Genomic DNA, 9,215 nt, shown 5'->3' on the forward strand with positions numbered 1-9,215 from the left:
CATCATGGTTAACGGTTATTGAAAACCCAAAATTCAAATGTTACTCAAGACAAGTCAAGCATATAATTTGAAAGTTGAGTGGATGGAAAAACTCTGGTAGAAAAATCTGAACCTGCTAAGAGGGAGATGATCAGATGTAAAAATCCAGATGAGTTGAAAAGTGCTATGATAAATGGCTAGTGCTTCACAGCTTTAAGGTTATTTATCTTGTTTTACCTTCCACTTAACTTCCTGTGTTTCTTGGCTAACACTTACAGCCTTCTACTTTAGCAGTGACCTTCTGTGGAAGATAAAACTGTAGTCAGCATTCTGACCCATGATTGTGTTGGCTGTAACTTGTCCATAACGTTTCTCATTTAACATTGCAAACAGTTGGTTTGGTTTATTTTTTTAGTCATAACCAGTAAAATGACCATAAATAATCACTTCAGTATCACTCTGTGTGCAATCAATCTATAAAATATGAGTTTCAGGTTTTGAATTGGACTTGCTGAAATAAATAACCGTTTCTGGGAGATTTGAACGTATTGAAATGTTCTACCTTCCTCTCCTGCGCTCAGTGAGTAGAACTGTCTGTACAATCAAGTCTACCAAATAACACCGCCCCCTGCTGGCGGCAGACCGCTCAAACCGGATTTTAAATCTGTTTTTCTCCTCTCCAGGGTTTTATTTCAGAAACTGATCCATGACTTCTACATGTTCTTGTAAAAATACAACAGAATGTTTATCTTTTGAAACAGAACAAAAGAATATATGAATGAATTAAATTTAACATTCAGCTTTTTAATAGTAGCAGAGAATGAGCACTGAAGCACTTCTGATGATCAGAAGAAATCTGATTTACTTGAAATATTTAGTCTGAATTGTGGAAGCCCAACTGATGCTGTATATTATATATCTATATGCTATGAATCTCAAAAGACTTTTTAATGTGCAGTGCATTTATTTTTATGTGTAAAGCCCAATAGAAAGTCATGGAAATGAAATGTTATTTATTAAATCATATATAAACAAATAAAATGTGATGTGCACCAATAGCCTTATCAAATTAAAAGGTTTTTTATTATTATTTGTATATTTATTTGTATTTTCTGAAAGAAAAGATACCTTTTATGATTTGCTTAAATTTGAACAAAATATTATATTAACATGAATATTGATTAATATCCCCCTCTTGGATTATTTTTGTAGACATAAATGACTTGGAAAACCAATAAATGCTCTCTTTACTTTTGGCACATATTCATACATATTTAAGATTTATGGTCCTTGAATTATTTTTTAAACTTTTTTTTCTTTTGATTGACTAGTTGAAGTTACTTTTTCACACCGTTAAATATGTAAAGAGGCAGAAATAATCTAGTGGTCCAGTAATAATATGTTCATACCAGACCAGGATAATCGAAGGTGATATAAAATTCAGTTTTTAAATATTGAATTTATTTTTACAGTTGGAAGCTGTCCAACCCAACATGACTCTGTGTGAAACAATAAAGATGGTGGTTCCACAGTAACAGCTTTTCACATCTGAGGGGTTTTCAATCAGATGGAAGGTTTTCTAAATCGTTTGTAAGTCTAGACTTTGACTAAGCCACTCCAAACAGCAGTGCTCAGGCCCTGGTGTGTCTAGTAAAATTGATCACAGATTATTCATGTTTTAACTTACGGATCAGTGTCACAAAGGGCCGAGGTATTTTGGATAACTCTTACCCTTAATAAATACCGTTTTAATTTGAAAACTGAATTTTGTGTTTCCTCCAGTTATCTGTATCTGATACCAAAATTAGTCTGACAATCTGAAACATTTTTAATAAATCTTGAATGGGCAGATTCTTTATCATGCAAGTGTATAAAATACAACCAGCTTTTCCCACGTTACGTTCTCATGTTTCCAAAGAAATATACAAATGAGCCAAAATGTCTAAATACAAGCCATGTTTATCTCTGTCTCTTCATGGTATTTTTTGTAACTTGTCAAAGTTCTCATCTACTGAATCAATCTCACCCTGTGTGTTCTGAGCTGATGTTCCTGTGTGAAGAGAAGAGCAGTTTGTGTTTTAGTGACTTGATAGTGTGCTACTGGTAGGCTAACGGATTGTAACATCTTTAGCTGTTTAGCTAACTGTGCCTTACTGTGCTGTGCGAACTGAACGTGAACATGACGGTGTTTTCTGATGGGGTTCTGATATCTGTTCCAGCTTGTGCTGTTTACAAACCTCTGCAGTCTTTCTGTTCCTGTAAATACTGTTTTATGTAGCTAACCTAATGCTAATGCTAAATCTCACTAGCACATTTATCACTTGATCTCCATATATTCCAACCGTCTGTACTTATACTTATGGCTGCACCTATATTCTGTGTATAACCACTTTTATGGCAGTTGTGTAGCTGTGTGTGTGCTGTGCTCAGTCCAGTAGCAGATGTTGTATGCTTTCTCGTCAGGTCAACTCTTCTGTTTCGCATGACTTTTCTCAGTATGTGTCAGTCCTTCCACTACCTCTGCAACTGTCATGAGGGAAACAACCACACGGGTAAAGCATTCTGACTTATGTCTTTCTAATGCTACCAAGAAAGCATCACCTATCATTCTGAACTAATAAAGTGTATATATTAGGATAAAATACCAACAGCTGTCTCTTCTGTTTCTCCAACCAGAAAACAAATTGACAAGCCCAAATAAAATGAACATGATGTGTCTAAATCATGAGATATATGTCAGGAATACGTGTTAGACCCCATTTTGAATATTGACAACCCCCATCACATATACAAAATGACATTATATTATTTAAAAGCCAACTCTGTTAGCATGGTGTGAACATGCTGAGGGGTTGAGGCAACCTTAAAGGATGGTGTGAGAATACAAGCAGTCTCTGTCACAACTAGAGTCGAACAGTCAATGTTCGGTCTGAATGTTCGATGAGACACACCAGGCTGAGCTCCTCTCACTGCAGTTTACATCATGGTGGTTTCTATTAGTAAAGACAGAGATTATGGCACAGAGGAACAATTATTACAAGTTCACAAATATGGAGGAGGATGATTGATGAGTTACAACATTTTATTTTCCGTGTTACTGGAATCCCAAAGGAAACACATGGAACGTGTTGGTGGGATGTTTACCCGCTGCATCGGACCAGAACAGAGCGGGAAGAGTTCACTGTTTTAGTCCAACAGTACTTACTTCCTCTCAGCCTCAGACAATTGTTCCCCTAAACTATCCATCCTGCTCTGTGGCTGAAAAAACGGATTCTGGAAGTTGAGTAGTTTGGTCTGTTTTCCACATAAACAAACATTCCCACAAAATTCTGACCAAACTCACAATAGTTTCACATGCAGAGGGTGGTGAAACGTTCACCAGGGAGGCTGTGACAAGAAGGGACGGACGACCTGAGGCTGAGAAAAAAAAGACGCAACTTCTGTCACACAACTGTGACAACGAGAATTTTGGCACTTTGATCCTTTAATCTTTTAACAAGCCAACAAGTGAAATGATCAGGATGGGATCTGCATCTCCTCTCTGGACTCCTAGATGAAGCTTTTGATGGGTCCAGATCATCCGGACCACCAATTAGAGAGCTACTAATCAAGTCTCATCCCTCCATTAATTCTGCTCAGCCACATTCCCCAGTCCACAAATTAAAGAGCTAAACAAGACCGCTCCCTGACTACGGCTCCCAGGTGTCTCATTAGTATGCAGTGTTTTGGTGCTGCCATGTGTGTCAGTGATGGCTGAAGACCCTCGGGCGGTAAGGGGTCACTGTGAAGATGCAAGAGTTCACCTCTTGTGTGAAGGTCCACTGGAGGTGTTGTTGGGTTACGAATGGAGAATAAAACTGCCATCGAAAAATCGTCAAACAGTGTTTCATGTGTTGCTGCCAGCTTTTTAGTTGGTTGTTTTAAGTTCTGGTGGTTGACAATTAGTTGTGACTCCAGCTCTCACACCAACCACACTGCACTGGCAATCGTTGGTTAAATAATAAAGGGAATCAGAGGAGATGCCACCTTTCTCTAGAGGAAGCTACTCCAGTAGCTTTAGCTCAATTAATTTTCTCTCCACTAGTTTTGTTAAGGGACTGTACATTCAAAGTAACAGTTAAGCACAACATGAACATCAAAAAACAACCAGGAGTTAGTTAATAGTCGGTGGATGTCACTGCCTCATAATTCTATTGTGCATCTGCCTTGAAGTTCAACCATGTAGCTAGGTGTAACTAGCTAAGCCACAAGTTGTGTGGACCTGCTGAGAAATCTTGCAGCTTGAGCACAATAGATCTCATACTTCACATATACCACAGATACCACTTTACACAACTGCCTTTCAAATATTGCAGCAATAACCCAATAATAACATTACTTAATCTCATGTGACACTATGCAAACTCTCTGTCTGCACCGATAACCTTCACTGGCAGAATTCTTGAAGCTGAAAGTGAAACTGATAAAACTGGCAGAAGTTTGAGCTTTGAATTTTTATCCTAAAATGATCAGGTGATCTCTCAACATGGAAAAAGGAAAATCAAACAAGTTAAGATATGATTTATGATCAGAGCCTGTGTGATACATCTGCACTCATAAATCATCTTCTGGTCAGAACTCCAGCCTTAACCTGATTTCTGACAGCTCACTGCTTTAACAGTCACTCCAGGGTTTCATCTTCAAAGACGTTTTCTGAAGAGGCTGCCTGGCATTTTCTGTCTGCTCCAAGGTCAAAGATGATCTGATATGGTGGCCTTCTGCAGCCCCAAGTGACCAGGATGCTCAGCTGGAAGTCTAGTTTGCTGCCATCATGAAACCAAACTGTTCCACGTTCAGATAAGATGTCAACTGTCCGACTGTGATGTGATGACACTGAGACGATGTTACTAGTAAAATGAAATCCCAGCAGTCCTCTTTGACCTAAGTGGGGTCGGTTACGGTCTTAACCGTAAGAAGAAGCTAAGAAGAACTGAGAAATTAGTTTTACTTGAGCAAATTCCTTCTGGCCTGGATATTTCATACCTCATAAGAGTTCAACCGCAGAACTCTTGGGAACTCTTCACAGGCCCCTCCCTCTGCAGCATCACTTATCGTAGTTACCACACATTAAATTTCTGGCCAGTCACACAATAAGTGTTGGACACATAATCTTGACACGCAGATTATGTGTCAAGAAGAGGCTGCAGGAACTCCAAAACCTCACAAGCACAGCATGATGACATTTTGTTCCTGCAGCTCTGGGAGAGAAAACAAAAGTCTTTTTTCTGGAGGATGTGCAGGACTTTGTTTAACTGTTTGGTGCAAAATGGGAGTGGTTCAAACCACTTAGAAATCACCTAAAAAATGAAATAATTTCTTATTTGAACATCATTTAGTGTCTTAGAAACATACAGTAAGGGTGGACAAACGGAAAAAGCCACATCAAAACAACAAAAGTTACAACACAACAGTAAGAGTCACAACAGAAGTTATACTAAAACTGAAGTCAGGCTAAAATGGAAGTTTTGCTAAAACTGATGTTTTTGTATCAATTTTATTTGTACAGCACCTTTCAAACTGCAATTACATCATAAAAAGACAAAAAGTAAAAAATGTATCCCCAAACAAAAGTTATGATTTTAAACAAGAAACTAAACAGAATTTACGCAAAACAGAAGATTAAACGGAAGTTGTGATATACTTGCTAGCATAACTTCCATTTTACCATAATTTCTGTTGTGGCTTTTGCATTTTGTTGACCTTTAACAGAACAATAATGAAAAGATTATCAAAAATGTTCTAATCACTCGCTACTTTTCATCTAAAGCGACTAGACCTGTGAACATAGCATGGGTCTTAGAGAAACAGTCAGGAAAGGCTCTGCTCCTGCGTTTCTTCTCTGCTTCGTTGCATCAACAATCACTGAGGGCCAGACTTCATATCAGATGCGGCGCTGCCAGCTGGCTGATATCCAGCGCATACTAAGTCAATACTGCTGCCAGCCCCTGGTTACACAGTACATGCTCTGAAGCAATAACAGAGTACAATCTAACCTGGAAAAAAAAAAATCAGGCCCTGTTATCATGCAGCATACAGCCGCTGTGCGTACCAAACCAATAAAAGCGGCGGCCCGGAGGCGATCTGACCCGAACCGGACCTCAAACCGATATGGCCAAAAGCTACAAGCTGCTCCGGCGTCTCAACAAGACACACATTAACCTTCCTGCCGTTATTTTTTCTGCAGAGATCTCCCACTTTGAAGTGCTTTCCATTTAACCTTCATTTAACTCTTGTGTCATGCGCTCCCTGCGCTCCGCTCTGACAGCGGAAGCCTTTAGAAGTCAGAACAGCGCCTGAGGCTGTAGATGGCGCATCAGCACATCTGTCTGCTCCAGCGGCAGGTTGGGAGCTGAGTGAGGAGCGGCTGCTCGCTCCGGCTGCAGGTCTCCTGCCGCTCACATGCAGGGCTTCACTGGACCCGTGTGTCAGAAGCTCAGTTTAAAAACGCATAATCCTGGTTTTACAGGGAGCTGGATGTTTCAGAGCAGCAACGGGATGTAGAGTTCAGCTCTACGGCATCTTGTTTTTTTTTAAAGAAATTCTTTTTCAACATATTTCTTCTAGAGAGCCAAAAAAGACACAGTTTAGTAAACGCTTTGCTAAATTTTGTCTTTTTTTATATGAATGTGTCATCAATACTGTATATTTACTTAAATGTAATGTTTTGGCAAAATGTTGCTCCGGATTCCCTCTAAGATACTTAAACTATTAAATATGCTTTTAAACATGATACAATTTTCCATTTAAGATTTGTATTTATGAATCCATGCATTTCTATTTTAATTTAATCTGTCACAATCATTTATGGTATAAATTATAACATTTCTTGATCGACATTGTAATTAATTAAAGAAAACAAAACAGTGATTCATTTTCCTTACTGTTTGTCTCATTTATATAACTCTTGAAGTTATATAAACTTCAAGAGTATAACAAAAAAATAATTTTACAATAGTGTGTCGTGCTTTTTAACCTGGTTTTTCATATTAAATATTTCAGAGTTCATGGAATTTGACTTAACATCGTCTTGGGTGACGTATAAAGCCAAATGTTTAGAGGTTAATAATAGTTTGAGTGGACTGCTAATGTTTTAAAACAGGACAGATTATTTTAGCTCTGCTTGCATTAGCTCTTAGCTTTAGCTTTTTAAAACAACCTGTCTACACGTAGCCAAAGTGAAGAGACTGAAGGCCGTCCTTTGTAGCACCACATCATTTTCAGTTATGTGCTGAAAATTGTTCTTTGACTTTAAAAATAAAATCAAAACCCTGTGAAGATGCACAAAAATAAAAATGTGAAAACTTTTTTTTTTTTTAAAGACAAATTTTCTCCAAATTGAGATTTCTATGACTTGTCTCTGTGTCTGTTAAAACCGCTGACTTCAGAATTCAACACTGAAAAAATTTCCACTGCTCTGTAGAGAAGCAAAAATTCAATCAGAGTTCAATATTTACTGAAGGTAGGTTATTAACTCCTCAGAAACTCTCCATGGAATCCTGTTAGTTAACACTAACTAACCTGTGTGATCATGTCAGTAAATGAACTGCATGTTATTTTTCAGTTGCGATTCCGTCTGCAAAAAAGTAAATAATAAAAATAAAAAAAATCAGTAAAGACATTAAAAATTCATCTTCACAGACACTCCAAGTATTTTAACAAAATCATTCTTGGTTTGAAAAGTTTGACCTTCCTTTTCTTCGCTTGTTATTAGTTTGATCTTTTGCTCCGTTTTCCTCCAGGCTCTGAGGTTTCTCTTATTATTTTCTGGAGCTACAGTCGCTGCTCTGATTTCTCGATTCTTACACTGAAAAAAAACCCCCAGCTAAACATGTTCAGTTATGTGCTGAAAATTGTCCTTTGACCGGTAATGGACATGGCTCATCAGAATGTGTCTCTGCTCCGTCTCAGTGTCGGCTGTCTGGAGATCAACAGCAGGGAAGTCGGTGGTGACGCCTCAGCTCCAACAAAACAGGCCACATTGTGTGCAGGGATCACCTCCATCACGTTTAAAAGCACATGTTTTACACATAGAGGGCGCTGTAGGCCTGATTTTGTCTGAACTCCAAGGAAGATATTTATAGAACCTGTCTTCACAGGAGGAGAGTTTTATCGAGGTGATTTTTTTTTTTGAGACAGACAGAAACATCTTCATGTCTTTTGTCTTCCAGAAAGACAAACTCTGCACCATTCATCAATCCCTCATGGAAAACCGATGACTGCGGTTCCTGGGGAAGTTGCAGGAACAACACAGGAAGTTGATGCAGGACACTTTCATTTTTCAGACTTGGTTTGCTGACAGTTGTTGGTCCGGAGCTGGAAGCTTTTCTGTCTCTTTCCTCTTTGTTTTAGCACAACAACACATTAAAGATCTGTTGTTGTATCAACCTTCCAGACCCCTCAGGTCTTCTGGTTCTGGTTCTGCTCTGCATCCAGAACCAGAATCAAACGAGGAGAAGCAGCATTCAGCTTCTATGCGCCACAGATCTGGAACAAACTTCCAGAAAACTGTAAAACAGCTGAAACACTGAGTACCTTTAAATCCAGAGTAAAACCCAGCTGGTTGGAGCTGCTTCTGAACCAAAACAAATGAAACATTCACCAACATGTTCATGTTATTCGTTTCCCAGTTGTAAAGCACTCTGAACTGCTTTGTGGCTGAAATGTTCTACAAATAAACCTGATTGAATGAGAGTCCAGTCTGTGAGCTCCAGAGACTCAGGTCAGTCAGCATCCTCATAAACCTCAGTCACTTCACACTGCAGCATGTTTTTTTCTCCTCTCTGAGAGGCTCTGTGATGAAAACCAGACCAGAAACCATAAAGCTTTTATTTTTTTTTCTTCTAAACCTGAAAAAAAAAATCCACATTTTGACTGATTGCAGAGCAGGCAGTGCTGCCTTACGTGGGCCATTCCTGTCCATGCAGCAAGGTTAGCCAGGATTCATGCAGCAGCAGGCTGCATCCTTCATGCCAGGCGGGGAGGTGAAAAGGTCGCCTGTCTGAAAGGTAAACCAGTCGGCTTGTATATCAACAAAATCACATTCATTCACTCCTTTTTTTTATTCTGTTTGTTCCAGGAACTAAATCTGCCTCTACAGACCAGTTGATTCCATCTGCAGTATTCACAACTGTAAGAATTTCTTGCATTTTTAATTCAATGGATTTTATTGAGATTCATTTAATAGACCAACAAAACCA

The sequence above is a fragment of the Poecilia mexicana genome, unplaced genomic scaffold, assembly GCF_051168715.1.
Source record: "Poecilia mexicana isolate PSO_F unplaced genomic scaffold, ASM5116871v1 scaffold_23, whole genome shotgun sequence".
Taxonomy (NCBI): Eukaryota; Metazoa; Chordata; class Actinopteri; order Cyprinodontiformes; family Poeciliidae; genus Poecilia; species Poecilia mexicana.